The sequence below is a fragment of the Delphinapterus leucas genome, chromosome 3, assembly GCF_059928025.1.
Source record: "Delphinapterus leucas isolate spDelLeu-1000000601 "Yukka" chromosome 3, BTC_Dleu_Yukka2, whole genome shotgun sequence".
NCBI classification, from domain to species: Eukaryota; Metazoa; Chordata; class Mammalia; order Artiodactyla; family Monodontidae; genus Delphinapterus; species Delphinapterus leucas.
Genome location: NC_143131.1, coordinates 103,534,092 through 103,543,840, shown reverse-complemented (window position 1 = coordinate 103,543,840; position 9,749 = coordinate 103,534,092). Strand labels below are relative to the sequence as shown.

The following is a 9,749-nucleotide window of genomic DNA, read 5'->3' as shown; positions in this document are numbered from 1 at the left end:
CTGGGAAATGGGAAAGAACCATGCTTTCATTAAAATGCAGTTACAAATATCTTCACAGTGCATTCTCCAGATTAGTTTTGATGCCCCTTCCGATTAATGATACTAAGGATTTCCTTGAAGAAGTATTGACCAATGATTACTGCCTCGGCATGGAGAATTGGAAGTTTAGAGAACTCCTCTGAAATAAGATCCAAGAAGAGAGCTGTTGTAGATGGACATTGATTCCCACCCATCATGTTTATCATCAATCTCTACTATGGTTTGATTGATATCATACTGCCTCGAGATAATTCATTCTGCATATCATTATAATAATCAAACCTTTATTTCTGTAGACTATCATGGGATATAGAGAAGAGAATTGTTTTTAATTCAACAAATTTCTTAGCAACAGAGAAAAATACTAGTTAACCCGGGTGGGCTGCATATAATTTTCTAGCACCTTGCTACTTGAAGTGTGTGTCCAGGTATCAGCACTGTGGCCATCACTGAGAATATGCTAGAAATGCAGAACCTCAGATGTCACTGGACCTCTTAGAGCAGAATCCATATTTTAACAAGATCCTCAGGGGATTTAGATGGACATTAAATTCTGAGAAGCACTAATATAGTTATGTTTATGATATTAGAACCATAGAGAAGAATCAAACCCAATGTATTCCCTATAGGTCTTTCCTGTAGCCCACGGAAAATGTCAACTTGCATTTGATACATACTGTATAAAGTCTCAGGGCTAAACAAGTAAAGGCCAATGAATCTCCTTGACCCCACTTGGGAAACATGATTTCTCAAATCTTTCAATCATCAAATATTTTGGAACAAAAAAATAGAAGGATGGGAGTCAACAGATCCAAACACTAGGTCTTTCTTGCCTGTGTTTGTGTGTCCTTGGGTAAATGAGTTTACATCTCTGTATTCATTCCATGCTCAACACTGTGGTGGGTTCTTGGGAGTCAACACTGGACAAAACAAACACGGTCTCTTTACTTCAGTTTCCTATGGATAAGTGGAAGAGCATTTTAGTCAAAAAGTAACACAGACATATAAAATTGCAAGCTAATTTTAAAGAACAGTGAGAGTGAGCAGTTTGTTCAGCGTAGGGCCGGACATGTGGATATGCTGGGAATAGAAGGTGACATGAGAAGAGCTATATGCTTTGTTTTAGAGTTTGGACTGAAGCAAAGGGGAGCCATCACAAGGGTTGGGAATGGGAATGACATGAGCAATGAATTTCAGAACTACTTCCCTGCCATCTATTGGAAGGATGGATTTAAGAGAGAAGGGGCTGAACACAGGGGCTCCTGTTAGGAGAATACTGAGGTCATCCAGTGAAGAGATGATAAGAACCTGAAATGGTAGAAGAGAGCACAGACAGAACTGGTATGACTTCAAAACTAAGGGAAGTGTGAGTGTGCCTGGGGGTGGGGTGGGGGGGGGGGAGAAATAGACAGAACTGTGACCAACTCCAAAGTGTCTAGTAGGACAGTTGTAAAAAGTGATGAGGCTGTTAACTGAGAGAGACAACATAGTGCGAGGAGTGAGTTTGGAACGGAAAGGAAAGAGATCATGAGTTTTACTTTGAGTTTGTTGGGCTTGAGAGGTCTGAGGATATCTAAGTGGTGACACCAACTGACAGGAAGGAATGAGAATCTGTTCTTTGGACAAGATGACAGATTAAGGGCAAACTAGTAAACCCCTAGTATCAAAATGGAATGTGCTGACATTTTGAAGGACAAAGACATCCAAGGAGAGACTTCTGATGATAACGTATGTGCGCAGACACTTCAGAAAGAACATTTAGAGGTGCAACCAGCATGGACTATTTTAATTCTAAAAAAGAAAACTATGGATCATTAAAACAGGGGAGACAGAGGAGACAAAATCGGAAGTATAGGGACAATTGCAGCAGCAGCAAGTAAACTACTCAACAAACCGTAATAGAACAAAAAAATGTTTCATGGAAAAAAAGAGGGGTTTATAGAGAGGTTTTCATATATCTATAATCAGTTTGATAGAGATCTGTGTTTTTGTAATTTCTAGACTTAAGTGGTAATAATTGCAATGTGTCTCACCCTTACATGTTTTTATAAGTGATAAAACATGTTCAGAATGCCTCAAACTCTTATTCCCCAATAAAGTGCCCTGTTCGTTAGCTCTCACCATATTGATGGACATATGTCCCTATGAACATTAAACACACATGGACCTCAGTGCATATCAGTTACCGAAGGAGAAATGGGAGAGAACTGCAAAGTGAAGTGAGATAGGAATCCCTTCCATCTCTGGTCCAGACATGAACTTCTCCCTCACTGTGTAGCTATGATAGGAGAGCAGAATATTAGAATCATTAACCTATTGGATTTGGAGATTCAAAGGTAAACCCACTTTAGATAAATCTGATGTTCTTTCTAGCTGCTAATTGCCTCTTTAGTCACAATCTTACGGTGAATAATTAAAAGTATGGCAGAGGACTAGAGCTGATAAAGCATTAAATGTACATTTTTATTTAAAACTAGCACTATAATCAGTAATCGAGAGTGTGTTTGCCTTTATAAATCAACTATGTAAATATGCTTGCCTCTGGTTGAAGCAGCACTGGACTCCCCGCTCCTCAGAGAGTGTAATGCACTCTCCTTAGACATCAAATCCTGACTTCAAAGACTTGTTAGAAATAAATGGCTGAAGTGGACTTTGAGAACTATGCCATGATTTTATCTCTTGCTTACCATCATTCAGGGCCTGCTTGGATTCCCAAGTAAGAAATGGATATGTTGTCACTCACCACAGAAGCACTGAGTATATTTCTGGTGGGTAATCAAAAGAAAGGACAGTACAGTGCCTCTCTCCTCTCTCTATCTCTCTCTCTCCCCTTACCCCCAGTCTCTCTCTCTCTTACACACACACACACACACACACACACAAAATAAAGAGGGGAACCACGTGAAATTCTGAGGGTACAATGGGAAATTCTGAGGGTACAACGTAAGCCAGAGTTAGCTGCTTTCACCTTTTCTTCCTGAGAAGGAGCAGAGACAGAAGAGATAAGAGAAGAAAAGCAGGTTGAAAAGGTAACAAATGGTGCCGTGAAAGCGTGTGAGAAAAGGAGGAATGCAGCAATACTGGCAACCTGAACTGTAATTAATTCAGAAGCAAGGTCAACATGGATTAATGTAGACGAAGAAAGGAACTGGAACCCGTTTAGATAAACACTGACTAAATGTGAAACAAATGCCAAAGTCAGCAATGAAACTGGTGGAAATCAATTCAACAGAGTATTTTTCAGAGTCTGAAACATCAAGCTAAGCAAAGGAGCCTCCCTCCTCACTCCGTCTGCCTTTGTCTTCCAGCAAACCTTGCAGGCTGGTCTGCTTCCAGCAGAGCCCTGAGAGAGAGGGTGGGGTGAGAATCAACAGTGGAAGGACGGCGGGCATGCAGAGCTGGCCTGGGGTCCTGTCCAGCTCCTAACGAACTGCCAGACCATAGGGAACTAGCTCAGCCTTCAGCCTCATTTCCTCACTTGTAAAATGGACATGATTACGGTACATTCGTTGTAGGTTTATTGTGATATTTTCACAAGATAACGTAAATAACATTCAGCCCATTTTAACTACTCAAACATCAATAGATATTATTGTTAAATACTGTTAATTATTATTAAAGCCACAGAAGGCAGAATCAGAATAATAGTTTACATTTACAGAATGCATCCTGGCAGAGTACTCTATACTGTACAGACCGATGCTTTTGATCCCTAGAATGACCTTATCACAGGTGAGAACTCTGAGGCACGGAGTGGGTAAGTAATGGTTCCAAGAATTTGAACATCAAGCATAATCTTTGCTCTAAAAACTATGCTATATTACCAAAATGTCCTTGGAACTAATCTGTTCAACTTCTGCATTTTACAGATGACAAAACTGAGCCTTACAAAGGTGATGTCACCTATTTTATACTATACAGCCAGTCAGGCAATCAGCCCATTATAGGAATCTGAGAGCCTGTTTCAATGGGCAACACTCTCCAACCCCAAATGAATAATCTAGAGCCTTCCCTGAAGGTTGAAATGCTTATCATATTTCATCCAGTCACTTTTCTCTACAGAAAATGCAATGAATCACGTTATTTATTCGTATCAGATTCCTGGTGGGGAAGGCATCTTTGTAACAAAACTTGATAAATTTGCAACTGGTGGTATTTGTTTGTACAGTGAGTGTAAAAGAATAGGAAAGAGAAGAACAGAATCAACTTTTATTAAGTGATCACTATGCTTGGCACTCCACACACTATGAAAGTTGACAAGCAACATCTGATCCACACAGATATAGGATGGGCCCTATGGCCAGAATAATAATAGTTAGTAAGAATAAGATTCTTATTTTAGAAGCTATAAATAAAACATAAGCAATTGTACTGTTTAGCAACATTCAATTGGCAAGAGGGAGCTAAGATGAACCTTGATGTTGAAGTAAAACTCTGACTACCACAGCCTTTGGAATTCACTCAGAATTTGTTGGTATTAATTGATCCGGTAGTGATAAAGAGCAAGCTTCCTTGGTACACGGAAAGTTTCTTCAGACTGAGCATCCTACCTCAAGCTATAGGAACCCTACCTCAGACTGGCATGCCTCACCCAGGAGGTTCTCAACTTCAGCAGGAGAATTTGCCTCAGGTCACAATGTAGGCAAAAGGACAGAAAGAGGAAACAGCTCCATATAAAGAGTTATCTGTCCTAAAACTACCCGTGGACAAACAATTCCAAATAAAGGACTGTCCTCTTCTTTAAGCCTCTCCTTCCCCCACATCAGTATAAATCAAGACCCCAGAAGAGTAGTGGTGAACCCTTTAAAATGAAAATAAGGATTCCACAAGACAGAGGCACCAAAATCCAAGTTCAGAACTTCAAGTGATAACGTCCTAAAATAAAGACTCCATGCTCTCTGAACAAATCTTTTGTGGTGTCTTCACACTCAATAACCCAATCTCACCATTCATCTTCATCTGGGTCTTAAAAGTGTCACAATGTTGCAATACCATTTCTCTCTTTTTTTTTTCACTTAACAATAAAAATGAAGTATACTTGATTTACAATGTTGCATTAGTTTCTGGTGTATAGCAAAGTGATTCATATATATATATATTATTTTTAATATTCTTTTCTATTATAAGATATTGAATATAGTTCCCTGTGCTATAGGTCCTTGTTGTTTATCTATTTTATGTATAGCAGTTTGTGTCTGCTAATCCCAAAATGCTAATTTATCCCTGCCCCTCCCCTTTCCCCTTTGGTAATCATAAGTTTGTTTTCTATGTCTGTAAGTCTGTTTCTGTTTTGTAAATAAGTTAATTTGTATCATATTTTAGATTCCACATGTAAGTAATGTTGCTCTGTCTTGTCCATTCACCTCAAGTGGACACTTCCCCTCCACTAAGCTATCCATTAAAGCTTCTAGATTCCAGCTTCTGGGTAACAGCGGGGGTATGGTGGAAGCAAGATTATAGGAATATGATTCACCAATGCTCTAGGTCTCTACCAATACAGAGGCAACCAGTAGGGACCTCAGCAAGGAGGCCCAGCCGGGGTAAAAACAACAGGACAGCCTGATGGTGTGCTGTCTTCTGCAATCTTGGGCCCTGTGTCTCCTACCATGACTGTTTGTAGTGTTTCCAAGTGCTGACTCTGCTGAAACTGAAGACCTCAGCGGGACAAGTGTTATGGAGAGTGATTGATTGAAATTCAGAGCACTTTGCAGAATGATTTGTTTGACATTCCCAGTAGGAAACTCTTGTTTGTTGAACTTATTATTCATTCATGTATTCATGGAAAAAATACAATAAATGCATAATCTCTGCATAGTGCCTCAATGATCACATTGAAATGAGCCCAGAGCTTTGCAGTGCTAAGCAAGGTCTTTAGTTTGCAACAGAACAGTTTTACATGGCAATATCATTAACTGTGTCTAGAGTTTACATTATGCTTATAAATCAGCCAGGGAAATTTAACCTGCATTGTAATTTAAGGTTATACAGAGAATCAGACATTAAAAATGCATATGCATAACAATAACTCCTTGTGTGACTTTTTTTTTTTTTTTGGTTTTCCTCCTACTGAGTGATTTAACAATTACCATGTTGAGATGTAACTGAGTCTGTTCAGTTAGTGTTTGTGTTTTGACTTTTTGACAACTAGAATATAAGCCAGGGGAAATGCAGAAATTATTTCCAACATCCCTGGGTAACTTGGGAAAATAGCTCTTTAAATAAGCTATTAGAGTAGGGGAAAACATGTTACATTATTTGGAAAACAACTGCTGTTAAATGCTGTGTTTTAAAACAACAGCTATTACTAGGCTTAAAACAGGGAGGTCAGAGTGTTATAATGGCACAGCCTCGGACTGGACCTCAATGTTTACATTTACAGCTGCTACACAGTGATAGTCTCTGGCCTTCCTAGAGCAAGGGCAGGGAATACAAGAAAGGACCACCATAGCATGGTGCCCTCCCTTCAAAATTGAATGTAACTGTTGATTATCAAAAAAACAGAAGGAATTCAAGAGCTATATCATTATTCTCTTGCCCCAGAGTTTTCCCTCAAAAAGATGTCCTTTATTCTCAGATACCCCTAAGTAAAGCATATTAATCTCCCAGCATATTAAAAAATTTTTATTTACCTGACCTTTCTCCCACTCACACGGTAAGAATCTCCTGTAAACAACAGGACTCACTCTAATTTCAGGGTTGAAAGAAGCCAAGAAAGCTATCACCTGAAAGTGCTTTCTGAAGCCTAGGGTAGCCAGACTCCTGAGGTCATTGGTGACCCTGATCATGGTCCAATATTTTATCCATGTCTCTAGAACATCTGTAGAACTTCTACACTTAAATATGTCACACTGACTATGCATCCTGAGCTGGTTCTATCCAGCCCCTCACAACATCCATTAGGCACCTCTACCCAACTTCATTATCACTATTAATTATACCACTTTCCAGTTCTCAAAGTCTTACCATTTCTCACTTTCCAGTTCTCAAAGTCTTACCATTTTTAAAATTTCTCTTCCCCACCACTAAAACCACACACATATATTCACACATATATGCACCATATGCTCCTCAATAATCATTTTGGGTCTGTTATTCCATTTTGAAAACAACACAGCAGACAACGTCTCACGGGACGTACTGCAGCAACACTCCAAGAAGACATCTCTATCTTCAATATCCACATGTCAATATACACAAAGCTGATAAAAAAATTTTTTCTTCAGAGTCTAGTTATTCTATACGCTCTGAAGCTTATAAACATTGCATTGTTTCTCATCATATACTGTTTCAACTCAGAAGTTTCTTGCCTAATCTTTAGGATGTTTCTCAAAATTCTTCACCTCACCCCTTTCTATCTCATTATCCCACACAACTTCTTATTCTTGCCAGCATGTTTTTGCATGTGTTGTCCCTCTCTGCATATAATGCCATCTTCTCCCCTCAGCCCTCTCATTTTCCTAACTTTCACTAAAAATACTCACCTACTTTGAAAGTTTCAAAATGTATTATATAAAGACAAAATAGGCAAAAATTCGGCAAATGTAACAAAAAAGGTTAAATTTTAAAACATTAGAAATGAGAAAGGATCATAAATGAGAAGTGGGGAAATTTTCCAAATGAGAGGGAATTATGGATATAAATACATACTGGGTATGCTTTAAAATATAGATGAAATGGAAAATATTTAGCAAAATAAAACTTAAAAAGAAGCTAGAAAACCCAAATATCATAATAATAAAATAATATATTTAAAAAGTAGTTCAATATGAAAAAGAATATATATATAACAGAATCACTTTGCTGTATACCAGAAACTAACAAAACATTGTAAATTAACTATACTTCAAATTAAAAAAAATTTTTTTTAAGGCAATCCAAAATATCAACCCCCCTCTCTCTACCTCCTAAACAAAGCATCTGGTACAGATATTTTCTTGGGAACTTAAGATACAATTATAAATTCAATGTTTTTAAAACTACTCAAGAGCCTGGAAAAAAAAATTATACGCCCTAAATACATTTGCAAATTACCAGAACTGATACTAAAGTCAAAGTAAAAAAGGAGTAAAGGAAGATTCAAGATGGCGGTGTGGGAAAATGCGGAGTTAGCATCTCCCTACAACTAGGGCGCCTCACGGCCACTGCTGGGGGACTCTGACCCCCAAGGAGACAGGAGGAACCCCAGAGTGAACCACTTGCAGGATCTTGATTCGCAAGCCCAGGGTCGGATGGAAGCTCCTGTGGTGGGAGCTCCAAGTCCAAGCCACTGGACTAACAGAGAACCTCAGACCCCTGGGAATATTCATCAGAGTGAGGACTCACAGAGTTTCTCATCTCAGCACCAAGACCCAGCTCTACCCAATAGCCTACAAACTCCAGTGTTGGAAGCCTCAGGACAAACAACCAGTAAAACAGGAACACAATCCAAAACAGGAACACAATCCCACTCATAACAACAAAAGAAATGAGACGTCAAAAAAATATGTCACAGATGAAGGAGCAAGGTAAAAACCTACAAAACCAAATAAATGAAGAGGAAATAGGCAATCTTCCTGAAAAAGAATTCAGAGAAATGATAGTAAATATGATCCAGAATCTCAGAAATAGAATGGAAGCACAGATTGAGAAAATACAAGAAATGTTTAACAAAGATCTAGAAGAAATAAGAACAAACAAACAGAGATGAACAACACAATAACTGAAATGAAAAATAGAAGGAATCGATAACGGAATAAACGAGGCGGAAGAACGAATAAATAAGCAGGAAGACAAGATGGTGGAAATAACTGCCGAGGAGCAGAATAAAGAAAAAAAGAATGGAAAGAATTGAAGACAATCTCAGAGGCCTCTGGGACAACACTAAATGCAGCAATATTTGAACTATAGGGGTCCCTAAAGAAGAAGAGAAAAAGAAAGGGTCTGAGAAAATATTTGATGAGATTATAGTGGAAAACTTCCCTAACAAAGGAAAGGAAATAGTCACCCAAGTCCACGAAGCACACAGAGTCCCATACAGGATAAACCATAGGAAAAACACATAAAGACACATATTAATCAAAGTAACAAAAACTAAATTCAAAGAAAAAATATTAAAGCAGCAAGGGAAAAACAAAAAATAACATACAAAGGACTCCCCATAAGGTTAAGAGCTGATTTCTCAGTGGAAACTCAGCAGACCAGAAGGGAGTGGCAATATATACTTCAAGTGATGAAAGAGAAAAACCTACAACCAGGATTACTCTACCCAGCAAGGATCTCATTCAGATTTGATGGAGAAGTCAAAAGATTTTCAGGCAAGCAAAAGCTAAGAGAATTCAGCACCACCAAATGAGCTTTATAACAAATGCTAAAGAAACTTCTCTAAGTGGGAAACACAAAAGAAAAAGACCCACAAAGACAAACCCGAAGAAATTAACAAAATGGTAATAGGAACATACATATTGATAAGAGCCTTGAATATAAACGGATTAAATGCCCCTACCAAAAGACACAGACTGGCTGAATGGATACAAAAACAAGACCAATATATATGCTGTCTACAGGATACCCACTTCAGACCTAGGGACACATACAGACTGAAAGTGAAGGGATGGAAAAAGATATTCCACGCAAATGGAAATCAAAAGAAAGCTGTAGTAGCAATACGCATATCAGATAAAATAAACTTTAAAATAAAGACTGTTACAAGAAACAAGGAGGGACACTGCATA

At 38.4% G+C, this 9,749-nt stretch overlaps 1 protein-coding gene across 1 annotated transcript in view; it reads right to left on the bottom strand.

Moving 5' to 3' along the window:
- The window catches only part of CSNK1G3 (casein kinase 1 gamma 3), a 308,727-nt gene that overhangs the window by 70,529 nt on the left and 228,449 nt on the right, over nucleotides 1–9,749 (bottom strand). Inside the window, exon 15 of the mRNA XM_089909240.1 lies at nucleotides 873–996. The gene's annotated coding sequence lies outside the window, so the exon portion shown is untranslated. The remainder of the gene's footprint in view (nucleotides 1–872; nucleotides 997–9,749) is intronic.